The 8,488-nt window shown below is 34.8% G+C and overlaps 1 pseudogene; it reads right to left on the bottom strand.

The window, feature by feature from the left end:
• Positions 1 to 3,534: 3,534 nt before the first annotated feature.
• On the bottom strand, positions 3,535 to 4,216 carry LOC101574759 (annotated as a pseudogene).
• Positions 4,217 to 8,488: the final 4,272 nt, after the last annotated feature.

An 8,488-nucleotide genomic window follows, 5' to 3' on the forward strand; every position in this document is an offset into this window, starting at 1 on the left:
TTAGAATTTGAATTTTGTTCTTTAGCTCTGGGGAAACCGGGATTTCACTAAAATATGTCCCTTTGAAAATAATTATTTGTATAAGAAGTTCTCAGTGCTGATTCACCCCACTTACCAAGGCAAAAATAATAACAGATGTGCTACTTCACTGATGGGATTTTAAGGAATGATATCAAACATCAAATGTAAAAATTAGTACTATTTGTCACTAGATTTCAAAATGATTTTAATTGGTTTGATATTTTTAACCTTATACATATGTCAGAGGATGTCAAATGCAATAGTATTTAGTTTCTCAGAGAGCGGAAAACCTGAAAAATCTGTGATAAGTGCCTACACATTTGGTCGAGAACTGCCAGCTATACTTGTGTCAGAAACTTCCCATATGGTATAAAAAGTCAGTGACTGGGAGAGACTCAAGGGAAGCTTTTGTGTGGTATTGAGTGTTTCAAGTGATAGTTATATGAATATGTTCACTGCACTAATTCATTCAGCTGCACATGGATATACAGAAAAGTATATCATTATAACCTTTACTGGAAATTGTCATAGAAAGGTCAGATTACTAACAACTCTAGTCAGTTGCCTCCTGGAGAAATAAGAGACAATTGAGTATTTGAAAATGTTACTGAATACATTAAGTTAGAGAATTGTCAACCAAATATGAAGAACATGAAACTTTTGATGACCCTCACCTCAAGTATATAATATTTTTATTATACTTATCAAGACATTTAAAAATTACTCCAAGATGGTGTCACTCTAGAATCTTTGGCAGAAAAATCCCAATTTAAAAGTAAAATGGTAAAACTAATTCACACTAATATGTTATAGACTTTGAATAGCCCCTCTCTAGTGACTTTTTGTTCTAAAATCAATTAGACCATTGAGGAAAAGAATGCAGACAAAATGGGGAAAAAATCACAAAATGATGGAATATGAGGCATCAGGAAGGCATATATTTGAGGTCCAGGATTCTTTCAAATAAAAAAGCTATTATGCTTTGCTATCAATTAATTTTTTTCTATCCTTGGTAAATTTAAAAACATAGATATGAAGTCCACATTTTGCAGAAACTGATGTATAGGTTAATATATTTGTGTTTAAATAACTAAGCAACTATAAGATCATAAATTATGATCATAGTCAAAGCTATATTGAATGGGATATGTAGTAACTCACTCACTCAACAAATTGCCTATTGTGGCCTTAAAATGTCCCAGTCATTTGGAACAATGCCATGAACAAAATGAGAAACACTTCCATTTGTATAATTTTTGATTTGGCAAGGGAGGAGGGCATTTAAAAGTTATTGCCTCAATAATTAAGTATGAGCCTGAACAATTCTGCTAAGCAGCATGAAAGTATTCAATTTTCTTGACATTGTCTCTATAAAGGTATCAAAGTATATTTATGTTGAGTATTAGTATCATTTTCTGAGCATGTGCCTCTCACAGCAAAATTTATCTACAATTTTATTCAATTTTTTAATTCCATTTTGTACATTAAAGTGATGTGTTAATACTATTAACATAGTATATGTATTTTTGTAACTATATACTTGGGAGAAAGATCCTTCTCTTTGAAAATACATTTTGTTTATCTTAATTGTCTTGTGACATTTGTGTTGCTATAGCTACAATATACTTATTTAGATCATTTGTTCTTAATTGAAAGGGAGGTTGCAATTCAACAAGATTCTGTTATTTTGCCAATTGGCTGAATTTTTAAATGGGTCAGTACTGAAGCTAGTTTTCAGTAATCACTGCTTTCCTGGCTGCAGGTTTATTTACTACTTAAATGTAGTGTATTATTAAAAAATGCTAAAACAAAAATGAATAAGTTCTAGATGAATCTGCTTTCAGTACAGGGAAAAACAGAATCCTGAATATCACTGTATACTGCAACCAGTCCAGAAATCCAAAGTCTAGGGCACTGATCTAAAAGAATTATAGATTTCTCAGAAATACAAAGTTTTAAGGGATTAATAATTGATGAAGGTGTATTTAAATATCCAAATTGCAAATCCAGGATTATGTTGCCTCCAGATGTTTTATTATAGGTTTATTCATGAAATACATGATATTATTAATCAATATTCAAGTTCATTGAGCATGTATTTTTCCTTGTCTTGCCTAAATGTTACTGTAGTTTTTATTTTTCCATCACTGGGACAATATATCCGACAACTGGAAAGGAGGAGAGATTTATTTAACTCATAGTTTCAGAAGTATTGGTTGACCCCATAGCGTAGGACTGACTCAATCGCAGATATGGCATGGCTGAGGAGAGCTGCTCAACATCTGGCATCCAGAAAACAAGGGACAGCCAGGGGATAAGAATACATGCTTCTAGGGGCTGGGGAGATGGCTCAGTGGAATAAGCGCTTCCCTGGCAAGCGCAAGGACCTGAATTCAATCCCTGGTTCCAACAAAAGAGAATACATGCTTCTAATTTATGTCCACAGGGCCCACTTCAGCCATGAACTTATCAGTGGATTAATCCACTGAGGAGCAGTGTTTCTATGATCCCATCATCTAAGAGTTCCACCTCTGAACACATGAGACTTTTAGGGACATTTTAGTTCTAAATAATAACAGCTTTCATTCTTGTTATTAAAACTGTGTGTAAAGTTTTAAGCATTAAAATATTATCCAATAATCACAAATACTTTTATGAGATATTTAATCTGTCATTCATTTCTATGTCAAAATGTACTGTCTCAACTCCTCTTTTGAGAAACATTTACAACACTGAAATTAACATTGTATTATCTTTCTTCTCTACCCTTGTTCTGGAGATTGAATCCAGGGCCTTCACATTGAGCTACATCCCCAGGCTTTGTCTTAAATTTACTTTGAAGCAAGTTCTCACTAAGTTGCTAAGTTTCTCAGACTTAAGTTTGTTTGTATGACTTGTTTTCATTTGTTAATAACTGAAATAAAATCCAGAAGTTTGAGATTTTCTTGCCACAACCTTCTAGAATGCTGGTTTACAGGTGTGTACCACTTCACTCATTTTATGACATATTCTCTATCAGGGATAGGGAACCTTATAGAGCATTCAGTGATACAAACAGCCTGGTACAGCATACATACTATAGATTTGCCACCACACTTCTATATCTTTAAACTTGTCTCCTTTCCAAATAATACATAATAATATATTATCATTTGGTAGCCCTTTTGATTTTTTTCATTGTTCAACAGGAATACATTTTCTTGCAAAGTGAACAAATAAAAACTATTTTCTTTTCTCTTGCTGGCTTCCAGATTTTTCCAAGAAAATAGTACTATATTTTTTTGTCTTATTGATTTTATTTCAGTTATTAACAAATGAAAACAAGTCATACAAAGACAAAGATTCTTTTAAGCTAGTCTTTCATGAGAGAAAAATAATCAAATTTTAGTACAAAGAAAGCTTCCCCCAAAGCAATGAGTTTCTTAATAGAAAAAAAGAAAGAGCAGTATAATTAACCTTTCTTACAAAGAAAAAAAAAAGAAACTAAAATCTGTTACAAATTTTAAAATATTCTTAGTCCCAGAATATAAGCCCATTTTGCATGATGTACTTGCATGATGCATGTCTACAAGGCAAACCAAATTCAGCCACCCAGACTCCCTCCTTGTATTCAGTGTCAGTGGAAACACCGCCATTGCAAGTTCAGATGTTTCTTCATCCAAGTAAGAACTATTTTCACCAGCCATAAATCCATCACCTAGTGCATCCAAATCTGCTTCTTGGACTCCCTTGTCTAATGTTGGGATGCCATAACTGGGGCTCAGTACTTCCTGAGTTTCATTTGTATCTTCCATCATATCCTTTATTTGGTCTTGTAAATTTTCAAACTGGTGGATTGTCACTTCTGTGTATGTTTTTTTTTCACTTCCTTGATGCTCAGTTTCATAGTATCCACTGCAGTCTTATTGTCCTTCAATGACCGCATGGTATAATTGGCTTGGTCCATGTTAAAGGACTCTTGGGCAAGGTTGTCCCTCTGCTGTTCATGCATCTGGTTTTGTTTAAAATTTGCAAGGCTTTCTGGTTAGCCACCTTTTTTTCAGGACTTTTTTATTTGATCCTTGTACTTAGCTAGCTCAGCATCTAGTCAGGAAATCTTATCAATAGATTATGCCCTGCTGGCCACTGTGCCAATGCAGTCAGTCAGGCTGGGCAGTAGAACCTTGGGTTCTGCTTTCCTGAAGAATCCATTCATCTTGTGAGGTCATGAAGAAAACCAATCACTGAGGGAGAAAACTAGAAACAGAAGCAGAATCGCTGCATGGTAGTGTATATTTAGATGTTGGATACCCTGTGTTTCTGCCCACCAGTAATATTCATCTATTAATAGTAATGTCTCATTTTTACCCACAAATCACCTTTTACTTCACAGCCTCATATCTTTGCTAAGGTATTTTCTGAATATCCTTAGTATTTTGAAGGCAATTCAGATGCTATACACTTCTCTTTGGCTCCCCTCATCTTTCTGTTGCTATTTTCTTTACCAATTTGGGAGCTGTCTGTGAATCTATTTAAACGTGGTACCTCCTCACTGTCATTGGTTTCAGTGTCTTCCACAACAACTCTGATACTTGTATATAAGAACTTTATCACATAGATTTGCAGTGGGGAAACTAAGGTGACAAGGTTTCATGCTTGTGAAAATCCTCTGGTAACTGGCATGGGAATGATTATTATTACCCCCTTCTGTTTCACATTCTGTTACCTGGGTATTAATGTACTGTTTATTATTACACCAATATCACTCAAACACCTTTGGTTTTTTTAAAAATGTATTTAGTATAGGTTCTACAGGGTTGCACTACACAAATCAGACTCATAGTAAGTCTCCTGTTTTCAGCCTCCCAAGCACTGGGATTACAGACTTATACCATCACACCCAGTCTCATTCGCATTCTCAACATGCCCTGGAGGTGGGGCTGGCTGGGTATTGGACCCCAGACCCCTGTGTCTGCCTAAGCAGGCACTTTAATCCACTGAGCTATCTGGCTGGCCCTTCAAACTCCTTTGTCAAATCAAAATAAGCTACTTCCTTCATCTGTGCCTTACTGCCATGATATCTGGCATATCACGATGTATCTTGGATAGGAAACAATATTTTAGAAAACAGTATTACCTGACCTTTTTCATCAGTTTCTTTTTCTTCTTGTAGTCACACCTTACAGTATAGGATAACTAGTACGTATACCTAAAATATGCCATACAGATAAACTCAAGTAATTCCTTCTTTGTAGCTCCACCTACAGTTCTGTGAGAGGGTTTTGAATTTTGTTTGATAATAAGGAAGTTTGTTTGACTATCATATCCACCTCTCATACTCAGTCATATTGTCTCAATTATTCTTCTCTCATTGCTGGGACAAATACCCAACACTCAAGATGAAGGAAGGAAAAGTTTGTTTAACTCACAGTTACTGGAGGTTTTAGTCCATACGCAGCTCCAAGGTAATGTGGCACATGGCAGAGGGCAGCCTTTCATGATTTCAGAAGGCAGCCAAACAGCAAGAGCATAAGTGAGGAGTAACAGCAGCAGTGGCTATAGAGAGGAAGTCTGTCTCTATGTCTCTCCTATGTTACATTTAGGCTCTCTGCCCCAGGCTCGGTGTAGCACTCATACCCATAATCCCAGCAGTACTGAGACCCATAATCCAAGTCTTGGATCATGAATTAATCATAAACTCTATAACTGTGCCTCAATGACTGCATGAGGCTTTGGTTGGGAAAATATATGCAAACTGCAACACATGTTTAAAAACACACTGTTCTGTGCCTTGTTCCCTAGATCCAACTCTATGTCAGATTAGAGATCTAAAATATAATTTAAATCAGTATCAAAATTTGATGGACCCAATGCAGCCAGGGCAGTAATAAAAGAACTAAAAGTGTAGTAAGTTCAGAGAGCAGAAAATTTTAAGGTTCTTAGAATAATTATTGAACCTATGGCCTAGGGAAAAAAAAAATCAAAGAATTAGATAAGATTTTTTCCAAAGGAGTGGTTTCTCATGAACGCTTATAATGATTATATTGCTATATTAAAATGTTTTTTCTAGTCCCCTCCAAGTTCACCAGGTTCAAATTTATGTATCTAGCTTTTGTCATGCTTTACCCCAACTGAGTATCAAGAGAAATGGAAATATGAATCTGTAAACATGACCTTCTTCTACAAAATGGTGTGGGGGGTGCAGATGCCATTTCAAAAGCTCAGTATCAATAGCACGGTGTTAGTGAATCCTTTCAGAAAATACAAGAAAAGAGAAAAATTCCAGCTAACTTATAAAATCTGAACCACAGAGGATGTAACAGACTATTTCAAGATAAAATGAGATGTAGGATGGTGCTATAACAGCAGGGTATTTGTGATTTATAATACACAGCTTTAGGAACTAAAAGCTTAGAATGAACAGGACCAAGTAGATTTAAAACAGCTATTGACCACCACTCATTGGCCAGTACCCTCCATATCAGTTCTAAATGAGTAATAGCCTCTATAAACCTCCACACAGAAGATACTTATATAGAAAATAGGCACCAATAGTAGGTACTATATTATAGAAACTACTGTGAAGACACAAAGCAGTAAAACAGTAGTATAGTACTGGGCTTAGCAGCATTGGGATCACCACAGAATTTTTAAGATATGCAAATTCTCTGATCCTTTCTGAGATCTCGTAAATCAGAAATTTCAACAAGAGTCCAAAAAATTGTTGTTTAATCTTTTAATACTCTCTGAAATTTTGATGCATTCTTAAGTTTTAGAATCATTGATTTAGGGATAAACTATAAATAAATTTACTTGCATGAGCAAATCTTGGCTAATTGCTTAGGTTCAGTATTCTACAGGACTAAAAGAGGCATACAACAAAATACATAAAATTCAGGGTCATAGACCTTAGTTAAGACACAAAACACCATTTGAAGATACTTTTTAAAATCCAAATCAACAATAGAAACAATGACATAAAACAGGATAAGATTAATTATAACCATTTTTATAGAGTTGAATGTTTTAAATGTAGTTTTGGGGGCAGAAAAAAAATCTTATTTCCTAAGATTAGAGAATGGTTTGGATTGTAAGGAAAGTTTTTAATAGAGATTGGAAAGACAGAGAAATTGGGAGAGGACGTTCACAAAAATCTTTTGTTTTTCACTTATCAAAGAGAAATTAATGTCAGTCTCTTGAAAACTCTTCCTAAAAATAGAAGAAGGAATATTTCTAAACTCAAAGAAAATTTAATGAGGGCATCATCACCCCAATACCAAGCCAAGGACCCTGTATGAATACCATATACCAGAATCTATAAGAAACAGCTATGAACTCTCAAATAACAGTAAACAAATTCAACTACATATTAACGGCAATGTATAACATGATTAGTGGCATAAGTCCCTGGGATACATGGAGGATTCAAGAAATGCAAATCTACCTGCCACATTTACACAATGATTTTTTTTTATTTTTATTTATTTACTTATTTATTTTTTGTATTTAAAGTAAAGATCTACAGGGTGCTCAGGGTCTCACTACTATGTGGGACTCACAGTGATCCCCCTGTTTAGAGCCTCTCAAGAGCTGGGATTATAAGTGTGTGTCACCACACCCACTCTCAATTGTTGTCTCAGAATGCCCCAGGGGCAGGGCCAGCACAACAGGCCTGGGGATCGAACCCCTGGCCCCTGTGCTTGCTTGCAGGTGCTTTCATCCACTGAGCTATTTGGTCTGCCCTCAGAATGAAATTTTTTTTTAAAAAAACATCTCAGTACTTGCAGGAAAGGCATTTGACAATGTCCATACTTTCATGGTAAAAATTCTAAATAAACTCAGCATAATTGCAACTTATGGGACTATAATAAATGTCATTTATTAAAAGTCCAAAAAGTTGTATTATAGCATCCAGTGGGGGGAAAATATTTTATTCTAAGGCTCAGTGTAACACAGATACTCACTATTTTCACTTCTATTCAACACAATTCTGGAATTATTAGACAGAAGAGTTAGAGAGGAAGACACAAAGGTATTAAAATTTGAAAGATAGAAGTCAAAAGGCCCCTATTTTCTTTGGACTTTGCAAAGATTTTCTTTCTAGAAATCCCTAAACACATTTATAAAAATATTAGAGTAAATGATTTCAGCCATGTTAATCTAAAATCAACACACAAACATCAGTAATATTTGTGTTCACAAGAAATGATTCAAAAACAAATTAAGAAATAATTCTCATTCACAATATCATCAAATCGAATAGGATAATTAGGAATATATTTTTCCAATGAGGTAAAAAATATGTGCACTGAAAATCCTTAATACATTGATAGGAAAGACACAAATAAGTGGAGAAATTTGCATTCATTGCTTGGACAGATCTACATTACTAAAGAGTCCATATGGTAACCAACCAAACTATAGATTCAACAATATCTATCAGAATCTTGATTACAGGTTTTCACAGAATTAGAAAAAATCAATCCTA

Source organism: Octodon degus, unplaced genomic scaffold (assembly GCF_000260255.1).
Source record: "Octodon degus isolate 3935 unplaced genomic scaffold, OctDeg1.0 scaffold00041, whole genome shotgun sequence".
In the NCBI taxonomy this organism is placed as follows: Eukaryota; Metazoa; Chordata; class Mammalia; order Rodentia; family Octodontidae; genus Octodon; species Octodon degus.